This window comes from Conger conger, chromosome 9 (assembly GCF_963514075.1).
Source record: "Conger conger chromosome 9, fConCon1.1, whole genome shotgun sequence".
NCBI classification, from domain to species: Eukaryota; Metazoa; Chordata; class Actinopteri; order Anguilliformes; family Congridae; genus Conger; species Conger conger.
The window spans coordinates 20072110-20084742 of NC_083768.1; the positions used below are offsets into that span (position 1 = coordinate 20072110).

Genomic DNA, 12633 nt, shown 5'->3' on the forward strand with positions numbered 1-12633 from the left:
TTGAAAAGTGTTTCAAACTGAGTCAGCCGAGTAATGAAAACATGACATTCTATTTATTTTGGTCAAAGGTGACCCCAGTTTCCTTCCAGAAGATATTCCTGAGTATTAGAAAAGGTCCATGGACTATAAGGTCTCTATATTTATAGCATATTTCACTCATGGTTGAAGGCTATAAAGATCCTGACAGGACCATCAAGGTGTAGGTCAAGCTGCAGGCATGAGGTGATGATCTGAATGAATCTAAAGCTGCTCATTTTGGTTAAACATTGATCATTACATTGATATGCCTTTTCCATCCCTGCTCCTGTTTGTAAAATAATTACTCCTTTCAGAATCAATAAAGTATACTGTATTGTACGCTTAAATGTTTTGAGGCATCTTGAGTGGAATATCTTGATTTTATTGCGTTTCCAGTCTTTCGTTCTCTGGGTTTAGGAGCACAAAAATGTAATGAGTATGAAAGAAAACCCCTTATAGGACTAAATACTAAGGCCAGGATTCAATGTGGTGTCCTATATCTCTTCTTAAATGTGTGTTAAATTTTTTCTTGATAAGCACAGTTTAGCAAGTTCAGTTTTTAGCCCTATACCTAGTAGCACTGGGTATAGGGCTTTCCAAGTCAATATTAAGTACAAATGAAAGTTCAGACCAAAAGAATAGTTGTTACATTTGGACAAAACTTTTCAATGTCTCTTTTCTCAGTTTGCAGGAGATGAAGCCATTCTACCTTTTTGGGTAACGAGATTGTTTAAGAGCTGAACACAGACACTGCTGTGCAACTCATGAGCCAGTGGCGCTAAAACTGATTTTTCTCAGTACTGTAATGATTCCGGATGAAGATGTGATTTTGAGTTTCCCTGCATTGGAACATTTGCTGAGTGAGTAAGCAAGTCCATTCTGGTTTCCTGGTGCATACTGTAATCTGTTAGGGATGCAGGGGAAATAAAACCAGCATCCCTGACGGGCTGGTCAGGAAACACATCTCCAGCTATTCCTACGCAAGGAGCAGTCTGAGACACAGTAATGGGTTGAGGGAGAGGTTTATAATCAATACCACTTAGAGGCCAGTTTTATAAGCCTCCAGGATCTCTGAGGATATTTGCTTCCCGGGCTGAAATCGGATAGCACCACTCTCTCCAGCTCCTCGCCAATAAGCAATTTGGCGAAGGATATGCTGGGGAACTGACCAGAAAATACACGACAAGCTACAGCCAGCGCAAGGCAATTTGTATGTTTATGTGTATGAGATTGCAAAGGGTCCATCCGTACAAATTCAGTTTCTAGGCAGCTCCATGTGGCTTGTGCACTGCGATGATTTATTAAATATTTCTATTTCACCACTAAATAATGTGTTTTTGTGAACACACAAGCCTGCTAGTTCTGTGTTGTGCTGCCTTAGCTCCTTTATCAAGACACAGGAATCAGGCCTCACTAATATCATACATTTGGAGGCATTTGTTTTTATTAGATAATTTGTCTCAATCTCTGTTCAAAGCTAACAGTTATGTGGTATAAACCTGGTAGTGGCTTCATGACAGCGAATATGGCATGATCAAAAATTAAATGAACAGAAAAGCTTCAGTTCACAGCATAGAGGAAGTGCTACACCAGCCAAGTGTTAGGAATAATCTGCTCTAAGTTCTTTACAGTCCAAAGTCACTTGGCAGTTGGTATTGTACTTCAGTGCAGAGAAACAATAATGGCATCATCCAGTTCCTGCTCTGAAACTCTGCCTTGGACCCAACTGACACGTTACCAAGCACCTTGTCTTAGCCGTCAATGAGCTGTACTGACTACGACTATAAAAAGTAATTCACCAAATGGTAGTTAACCTAATACTAGCCTACTTAATTCTATGACTATGACAACATTCTACTGCTACCTTACTTTGCGTACTTCCACCAAGAAACTGTTCCTAACAATAGTGATGAAAATAATATTGGTTGCGACGTAATTAGAGTGTACATCAGATGTTTATTGGTATATGAATGTGCTGAAAGAGAACTGAAGCTAAAAAAGAAAAGCAGTTGACTGCTCAACACATCATCGCCAGGATCTATTTAATGGATGTAAAGCAGGCGACAGGAACAGAATATATACACACACATAAACACTGAAAATAATCACCACTTGTCTCTTTTTCTGCTTTCCTTAAACCAGCTTTTCTTGGAAGGTTTATATTTTATGAGTCATAGAGATCATTGTGTGTGTGTGTGTGTGTGTGTGTGTGTGTGTGTGTGTGTGTGCGTATGTATATGAGCAAGTGTGCGCCTGTTCTTGAAAGAAAGCAATCTGAGTGAGATCTGAAGCAGGTATCACACAGACCTGTGCTGGCTCATTCAGCTCAGACATATAGTCATGTTACTTTCCACAAATCAATGATACAGATTGCAGAAATCTTGACTTAAGACTTGCTGAGTTATGGCATCAGACAGTGCAATATGGGATCATAAAAATCCATTCATCTGAAACATATTGATATTGAAAACAATATGATTTGTCATGTAATATTTTTGGAGCACTAAAAGGTGCTACAGCATCTGCATTTATAAACCACTAAAAGGGCTAAATCTGTCCATGGTGTGCCACATGCATCAGGTAAATGCGCGGTAGCATAAATGGAAAAAATATGAAATGCACATAATGGAAGAAGCCTTATAAAACAAAATAAAAAAGCACATCAACTGAAATACAAAACCTTAAAGCAATGCTGGAAAGTCACTCGGTATTAAATATTTGGAAATTTTGTGAAAAGACATAAATGTGAAATACAGCTCAGCTCAATATGGAGCACTGTGCAGTACGCCTGTCGCAATGCTTGACAAATAAGTTGTGCATGCTTGTGTTGTTTGATGTGACAGAAATGTGAAAACTACAACAACAAATTCCCTGCTACCTATGGCCTATCTTACATCCTGTCTGTAATCGGACACATTGAACATGGAATCACAGAGCTGAGAGAGCCAGTCAGAGAGACTTGTGCCAGCATGTTAGACCCTTCTAGAATACTGAGGTGGAAGCACATTTAAGAAAGGAAGAATGAAATTCATTGAAATTCATTGTTCTTGATGAAAATTTACAAAAAGATTACAAACTCCTGGGACTTGCATGCCTCCAATTAATATAAACTTGCACTGCGAAGCCAGTAAAACTATGTTCGATATGAGAAAATAACTAATTGAAACTGTAACCAATAAAGAATAGAATGTGTTGTAATATTGCTGACTAAATCAATATGGAGCATAGTATAAGTGCAGTTCTTCTTTGGTCTGCCTTGGACTCATCATCCATGGCTCTCTCACTTGGCTCTCTCACTTACCCTACCTTTCTGAATAGCAAACCCAGTCCATTATCCACCTCACTGAAAAGCTGGTTGTTAGATTCTATGGGCTGAGGCTCAAGACCTGGTTTGTATCAATGGGATTCAGGACAAAATGGCAATAGTGAGTTTTCGCAGGCTAAAGAAAGAGGCCAACTCATTTTCAGTGAGGGCTTGGCATTGTGATAGAACCAGGCTGGCTGTGTAAAGTATGGACAAAAAAAAAACACAGATGTGCTTGACACCGTGATCACCTCTCTCTCTCGAGCTGAGTATTTGTAAGAAATTACATTGCTTGTCGAATTTCAGTGTCACTGTATTTTTCAACCTGTTTCTAATCTGACACTAGCATAAAGGCTATCACACACACACACACACACCAGCCACTGCAACCACCACTGTTCTCGATTAAATTTGTTTCTAAATGAAAATGAAATCAAATAAAATCACAAGAGCAGAGTAGGACAGACAGCTAACAACTATTGAGGATGGAGCAGTTCCTAATTTTTGTATAATATTCATTAAATGTATCTGAGTGCTGTCTACAGCTCATGCTGCCTTTTCCACAGACTTTGTAACTGATACTGTTCAGCGGTAAAGAAAAGAAAAGCAAGCAGTCCCGAGGATTGTGCGCTAGCAGAAATTGATTGCAATGAGAAAGGGCTTGTGGAAATTGATTCCTTTTAAAAGATCGATCAAATTAACAAGTCTTTAATAACTTAAGGAAGGACACAAAGCGGACTTAGCCAATAAGAAGAAATCTCATTAAGATGCAACATCTTTAAATACATTTCACACCTTGCCCTGAATTTTAAAGTAGGAATTATTGTATATAGTCTGGATGCATTGGTCTTTCAACAAAAGAAAATAATAAAAAAGGATTTGATAAGCACACAATAAGCACCAGATAACTGACATGTCAAATTGAGGCAAAACTGATTATAGCAAGGCTTCTTTCATGGCAATGCCCCAATTCAAGCATATGCCTTCATCAAGCACTCTGCATATGCACAGCACAAATGCTCGTTTATATACACATGCCACCTAAACGTAATAGCAGTTTGCAGATGTATAAGCACATAATTACACACATGCAAAAGCATGCACACACACATTTTATATACATTTCAGCACAAGTGAAATATAACTGAAGTTACAACTCATCATATAGGCTAAGCCACACAAAAGCAAGAAAAGGAGAAAGAAAATTCACATGGATGATAAAAGCATGATTGACAGTTTCAGTAGAGCTTTTACAGTTTACAGAGCAAGATTACAGATTGCCTCTAATTTTGGTTTAGGGTGCTTAAGTTTCTCTCCTTTCAGTTGGTGGCGCTTAAATCCTGGAGGCTGTCTTGGCTGTCTGGCCACCAACTTGGGGGAGTTGTTCAGCAGTGGGCTGTCAAGACTTTTTGTTCTGCTAAGAATGATGGGATTTGTAGTTTAGCCAGTTCAACCACTTGCATCAAGAGCTTTAAGGCTTGGATCTTGCCCTGAATGGCTGAGTGAATTCTATGTGACACTCCATGGGCAAAGCTATGACAGCTCAAAGATATTGTAAATATCACTCATGAAGTCAAAAAGATAGGTAACATTTCTTTTTTCCTTTGTTCTCCCAATTTGGTTGGCAATTGTACCCTATCTATTCCAATTACCCATGTTGTCTAGGATACATCGCATTCAACCCTGTCCCCCAGCAGAAAGGATCTAATGATCCGGAGAGCGACACGCCTTCTCCAAGCAGCATCATGCGGTGATCCTACTAACCCCTGCCGGGTCCGTCCTCCCTCCCTCGGATTGGTGGACCAATTATGCCACTCCCACGAGAGCCGGCCAAACTCTGCTTTGGCAGGACCGAGATGCGAACCCCGACCCTCGGTGTGCATCAGACTGATTCCTGCATCAAGGTCTGATAACTTAGCCATGCACCACCGTAGCTCCCCACAAGTGTGTCGCACTTTCGTAGTCAAACACTTTCACCTTTTCTTTCTGAATAGCTTATTGGTTAGGTTGGATCTATGTTTTGGGTCATTGTTTTGCTGCATTATAAACTCCTATCCAATGACCTTGGTGGCATTTCTCTGAATCTTGGAGGACAATGTTTCTGTACACATCAGCTGTCTTTCTGTTGCTGCCATCACTGGTTACATCATCAATAGAGACCATTCAACCCGTTCCAGATGCAGCCATACAGGCTTCAGCTATCACACTGAGTCTCCCAAGCTTGACAGATGAGGGCTCTGAGCCATACTTTCACATTTCGATCACTCTATTAGAGGTTTATCTTTCTTTCCACAAGACTCGTGTCCAAAACTCATTACATTAATCTTTCCTGCATATACTGTATGCATATCATTTACATCAGGGCTGTATATAATCTTACATTATTATTTTTACTTTTGGAGGTGATTAGTATTAGTATTTCTCCCAGATTGTTTCTGAGTGGCTGTTTCTCATTGGAAACTCCAGTCAGTCATCTGCGAATAATTTAAGCTTTAATTCAGTCATTCTTTCAAACAACTATGAGTAAATTAGGTACTGAAACAGTACGCTTTAGAGCAAGCTGAAAAATGACCTCGGAGTGTTATTTTCAAAGAATATTAAAAAATGTAATGCAGCGGAGAATTATTTGTTAAATGCTCGAATAACTTGAAAAAATTAACTCAAAGCTTTTGCATTTTATTACTTCATGGAAAATGGAAAATTGAACTACACAGTCAGCTGTCACCACACCACTGTTTAAAACACTCAGATACGACACAACAGGAAATCCCCCACCTCACAGGTTGATTTTCCAATTTCACAGCCACTCAGGTTAACAGAGGAGAGTAATTTGACAGGTCAGACCCCCCCCACTCCCCAACCCCCACACCAGCAGCCCACAACGCACCCCCTGGCTGTGAGAGAAATAACTTTCCTTTATATTTTCCCATGGAGGAGGCGATGGGACCGCATTCACAGAAAAGGGATCTTATTGGATATGTGGCCGCCAGCAGCTCAACAGGTTATTTGAAGTGGCAGGTGATTTTATTATTATGACACTGGCACCGGATTCTGATGTGGGAAGGAACAGTAGGGACACGGGCTTTGCCTCATATGCAGTAGAATATCGACGCACTCAGCACCTTTCCATAATAAGCTGGTTTACAGCCACTATGGTGAATGTATCTCTTGATATTGTGATATTTTGACTACACCTGCAGACACTGTAATATGCTGAATATATATTCTGGTACAGTGATACGTGTACAGCATATATATATATATATATATATATATATATATATATACACAAATGCTAAAATTTTCACTAATCTTTTTAAGAAAAACTACCAAACAGTTTTTTAATGAAATTTTCAGGATTAATGCCTTACCAAAAGATTTTTCATGTATATTGCTCCCAGAACAGCGAAATGACGAGTCTGGTGATTTTCGTGTTTTCAATGCAACTGTGGTTCGGACATTATCTATCGTGCCTCTGTTAATATACAGGTAGGGCATTGCGACAATCTGAATATGTATGCAGGTATTGTGATGTGCTTAATATATCTGCAGGACTTGTGATAGGTTCAGCATACATGCAGGTAATTTACTGGGCAGGTAATGTAAGTGACTGATTTAGTCTGCAGGCAGTGTGACTGACTTATTTGTTCTGCAGGTAATGTGTCTGGCTGATGGAGGTAATTTGCAGGTAATGTGGCGGTCTGATATGCTCTATAGGTAATGTATGTGGCTGATAGCCTCTCATTCCCCACTGGAGTAAATTACCTGTAATTTGAGTCCTGCAGAGTATCTCAGTTGGGGAAAAAAAAAACAAAGTCCAGCAGTCCCGTTTCATTAGGAAAGACATTAAAACAACTACTGTGACTGGGAAGAAAAATAAAATATCAGTCCAGCTCTTAAAACTTTACTGAATGCCTCTGAATGTCACTTGCTGGGATATGCTTTGAACTATGAATAAAGCAGAGGTGGAGCCAGGCATAGACTAGCTTCAGAACTGAAGCCAGTAGCAGCAGGAGCCAAGAACGGTGCAGCAGGAAGTGGACCTCAATGGTCCCTTGTGACCAGCATGCAATGCTTTCAGTTCCAGAACAGCTCTATAAAAACAATGCAACGCCACATACATTTGGCTGCAAAGCTCTTAATGGCAAGCAGTGTGAATGAGTGCGTGTGGGCTAAGCATTCTACGAGTGCCTGCAGAATGCTTTGGACTGCACAGGGTAATGGGTAATTGAATTATGGAAGCAGCTTGCCAGTTTCCTCTCTCTCTCTCCCCCCTCTATGATAGTCAAGCTCTGCTTCGTCAGTAAAAACCGGACTGTAAATTAGAGACCCAATTAACATGACGGTTATAAACTCTGTGTGCATAAACAATGACTTGCACCCCCCTCTCCCCATTTGTGTCTAACTAACAGTACATTTAACTGACTGCTACAAACATGCAATTCACCAGAATGGAGGCTTTACGGCATGGAAGCCTTTTTAGCAAGTGCCCTGTACACTGGTTGGCAGAAGGAGCTATTGGTGGACCAATAGTATAACTGTTATAGCTGCTGTGTGCTAATACAGATTTCTTACTCCTAGAGTGTGGTCATCACCCATGCACAAGCACCACTTAACTTCAACTTCAAATACAGTGGAATTTGTCCATCAGTGAACTTGCAAACATGATCATGCGTTTAGTCGTTTTTGAATTTCGAAACTACTTCTCAGCTGGGGTAAGGGCTAGCTTTGCAGTGCAATTCTTTGTTCTCCTGAGCGAACCGTTTGTGTTTGGTAAAATGAAAGGAGGACAAGGTGCCGTTAATGTTAATGAATGAAATGTAACGGCAGAATGGACCACCTGGGGGTCCTGCTGATAACAAGGTCACGGAGAAGAATGGCTTCATCACATTATGAGAGGACATCAAATCTGCTAATAGCACCTATTCATATTATTTTCTCCTGAGACAAATATATGCCTCAACCTTTCTAGGGTGGGGGGGTCAGATGGATGAGAATCACAGCAGTTTCTCTTGAGAACTGATTTCACTGTGTCTTCATACTGCATTGCATGCAGCACAACACAACTCATCAGTCAGGGTGCTATGCAGACAAAACCAACTGTGACCGATCTTTTGCTGCTTTTTCTGTAGCCGGGTTGAAGTCAAGTTCAGGATTAACTCATAATTGTGTGTGTGTGTGTGTGTTACATTACATTATATGTTGTTTGGCAGACGCTTTTTATCCAAAGCGACTTACGTAAACATAAATATTCTCCCAGTGAATCACAAGCATCCCGTTACGTTTTCAACTGCTATGACGTATCAAAGCACACATCTGTTCTATCACACAGCACATCACTCTGTGCACTAAATGCTGTTCTTATCAGAAGAATTGGCTCTGCTGTATACAGTGCGGGTATAAAAGTAGGAGGTGTAATATACACTCACTGAGCACTTTATTTGGTATTTATTAGACTTTTTTTGACTTATTGGTCTTCTGCTGCTGTAGCCTATCCAGGTAGGTTTGTAGGTTTGAAGTGTTGAGTATTCAGAGATGCTCTCCTGCATATATGTAATGTGTGGTTATTTGCATTACTGTCACCTTCCAGTCAGCTTTGACCAGTCTCGCCCTTCTCCTCTGACCTCACATCTGACCTCAATAAGGTGTTTTGCCCACAGAACGTTTGCTCACCGGATGTTTTTTGTTTCTCACAACATTATCTGCAAAATAGAGACTGTTGTGCTTGAACATCAGCAGTTTTTGAGATACTCGATCTACCCTGTCTGGCACCAATAATCATTCAATGGTCAATATCAAATAGAGCACATTTCTTGCCAATCTGACATTTGGTCTGAAAAACACCAGAACCTCTTGACGTCTGTATGCTGTTATGCATTTAGTTGCTGCCACATGATTGGCTGATTAAATATTTGCAGTAACAAGCTGGTGTACAGGTCTACCTAATAAAGTGCACAGTGAGTGCAGTGTTGTTGCTGTAGGGCAATAAGCGGATCCAGCCACCCAGCTTACTGTTGCCTGTGGAGATTTGCTGAAAACCTGCCCGTTCTGTGCTGAGCCTAGTTAGCAGTCAGAGCCTCCTATTTCAGAGGGTATAGAGACCGGCAGAAAGAGAGGGGAATTTTTGCTCCCAATAATGCGGCTGTCATTCCGGAAAGGTCAGAGACAGTAGCCGCCTTGAGATTCACTGTTGGGAAGGAGCAGAATAATAAAGAATCACAAAGCAGGGAGGATCAGACTGTTACGGAGGAGAGAGGAGCCCGGACATATTGAGAAGACGAGACATTTCAAGTTATCCATTCTGATGACAAACCACTGCAGCGAGTGGCAGAAGCTGTCACGCTCAGCGTTCAGTCTGCAAAACCCTGCCTCGCTGTCTCTGACAAGCACACTCTCACTCACACACACATGCGCGCACACACACACACGTGAGCACCTTCCCAGGCATACACACACACACCCACACATACATACATACAGACACACACATGCGCGCACACCCACACACGCACACACTTACACACATACACACATGGGCGCACACACACCCAAACATACATACAGACACACACACGCGCACACACACACCCACACATACATATACACACACACCTACACTCACATACTCAGGCACACACCACACATGCAAGTGCACGCACACACACAAACTCACATGCACACACACATACCCACATACACACGCACACGGATGTACACACATCTCCACATATGCACACATGCACGCACAATAATGCATGCACAAGCACAAAATCATCTGGGTAACATTATTACACAGCTGTCTGCATTATCTTGGACAGCATCAGCATCTTGGTTTACCACAAGTGTAATTATGGGAATCGAGGCTGTCTGGATGAGGCCAGCACAGTCATTAGCTTCCACACATTCATTGGCATTGGCTAAAAGGTTAAAAAGTCCTAAAATCCCACAAGCCCAAAAGAGCATATCTGGGACATCCCTGCGCACAGCACTCACAGCTGAAACAAGCAATGGTGAGCACACACAGCTCAGACAGGCTTTTAGACTTGGTATGCAAGTGGCTTTGAAAGCAGTAATGGAAATCATAATTTCCTTGTCAAACGTACGTCAGCCAGTGTACTGCGGTCCGTTCATTTTGCTCTGATAGCTGGGACTGGGCTCGCAGACACACTCATCCAAACGGCTCTTTATAACCTATAATATGAACCTTTCCTAGACCATGGTCCATTATCTTTTCAGAGCTAAGGCTTGTACTCTATTCTCAATGTATCATTACTTACAAAGTGTTCTTTGTCATGTTGTAGGGTCATAGAGACAGCTTCAGTAAATTTCAGCATCATTTATAAAAAAACATTTGTATGCATTATGCATTCACTCCTACTAATTTAGCACGGGTGAGTGAGTAACGCAGCAACAGAGGGCGTCACTGTTATTAAGTATCACTTAAACTCTACCGAAAGAATCCTCCTGAACAGTGACGGCAAAAAAGGTTCCTGAACATCGCGCACTGCGTGAGAGTTCAGAAACACCCACACAGAAGACACCCCATAGGGGAAAAGTCATTCTGGTTCCAGTCTAGCTGAGACAGAGTTGGCCACAAAACATGTGAGAAATCCCATGGCTTCAGCTCGTGCCAGCAATGCACTGTGAAGGCATCAGAACACACACAGACGAGAGTGGCCGTAAAGCTCCCTCAGACAGCTGCAGCCATGTGTGGATGTGAAATGAAAACACGCTGTCAGGGCAGGCAGCGCTTTCATGGGAAAAGACGCTGGAGGAACCGTCGCCAAATGACATCACGGTCAGAGCGCCACCTCCACTCAGGTCGTGACGGGGTGCCGATCGTAAAATTCACACGCGTGCACAGGCATGCGCGCAACACACACACGCACGCACACACACACATATGTACACACGCATATGCAATTTCACATACACACGAGCAGACACACACGCACACAAACATACACACACATACACACACGCATATGCAATTTCACATACACATATGCACACACATATGCATAAGAAAATGAGCATGCACAAGCAAACACACATGCACACACGCGCGCACACACACACATGCTCACACACTCGCGCTCGCAAAATGCACAGATACACATGCCTTTAAAAACATGGACCAATGGCACGTTGATTGAGAATCTGAATAGATACAAGGCTTCTGGGTGGCTTTGGCAAAGGTTCTAGGTTTACACGGTGCTAAGGGCTTATTTTAAAAAACACCAGTTAAAACTGCACAAAGTAAGCATTCTGCAGAATGTGGCCGCTATCTAAGAATTCAGGACACGGGCAGTAAATCCACTAGGGCTTTGGCTGCAGAATAGCCTAACTGAACACACGGGTGGGTGACAGCACGGGGGATGTGGAAAGCTGTCAGCACAGCACAGATGAAGACGCTGCCAGGGCCAACAGGTGGAGGAAATGGCATCTCTGTGACATGGAGCCTGGCCGGGCTGTGAGCTTTGCTAAATATGACTCATATTAGACAGGACCATACTTTACTGTGGGCACTTCAGACTGAAATGTGCTCTCTAAACTGTATAATTTCAGGCCATGATTATTTGACTCTGTTTATTTCCTCAGCAAAGTGATGGTACTATTCTGTGATAATAATAAAATGATAATAACCAAATCAGGAATGACCAACTTCAGACCATGAATATGACCTAAGGCCTCCCACTACCAGCTGGCATTTACCAAACTAACAATACTTTATTCAATGTTACTGCTACAACAAAAATAAGACCAACATCACCAGCAGAACAAGAGCAGCAACAACTACAAGAATAATTGCAGCAATAGTGGTAGTAATAGTGTATTATTATAATGGGTGACAAAACAACTTTACAATAAAGAAACTGGATTAAGTCCAGCATCTGAGTGGTTTCAGTGTACAGTACCATGACATTTTGTAAGATTGACATTTTTCATTTACAGAATCTGAGCCGAAACTTCACATGCTCTCCTGGGCCAACTCACAGCTAATAACAAAGACCGGTTCCCCAATCTTTCAAAAACACTGCTGCAGGTTTCGGCTCAAAGCTTTACCAACAGGACTCTTATTGCACCGAAATCACCTGGGAATCACCTCCAGAACCAGGGCATTATTCATGTCTCCTATTGGTTAATGACCGCTGTGAGCATGCAGCACTCCAATGAACTTTGAGTATTATAGCAGTGAAAGACATGTATAAATGTTAAGGACATAGCTCTTTTCTCAAAACACATTGACATTTTCAACAAGAGATGGAAATGGCTAACAGTGCAAAAGACCCAGGTTTCGTGATCCGGGA

General features: G+C 41.7%; 1 protein-coding gene across 2 annotated transcripts in view; it reads right to left on the reverse strand.

The window, feature by feature from the left end:
- Nucleotides 1-12633, reverse strand: part of LOC133136547 (RNA-binding motif, single-stranded-interacting protein 3-like) — a 161938-nt gene that overhangs the window by 42229 nt on the left and 107076 nt on the right. The gene's annotated exons all lie outside the window — the stretch shown is intronic.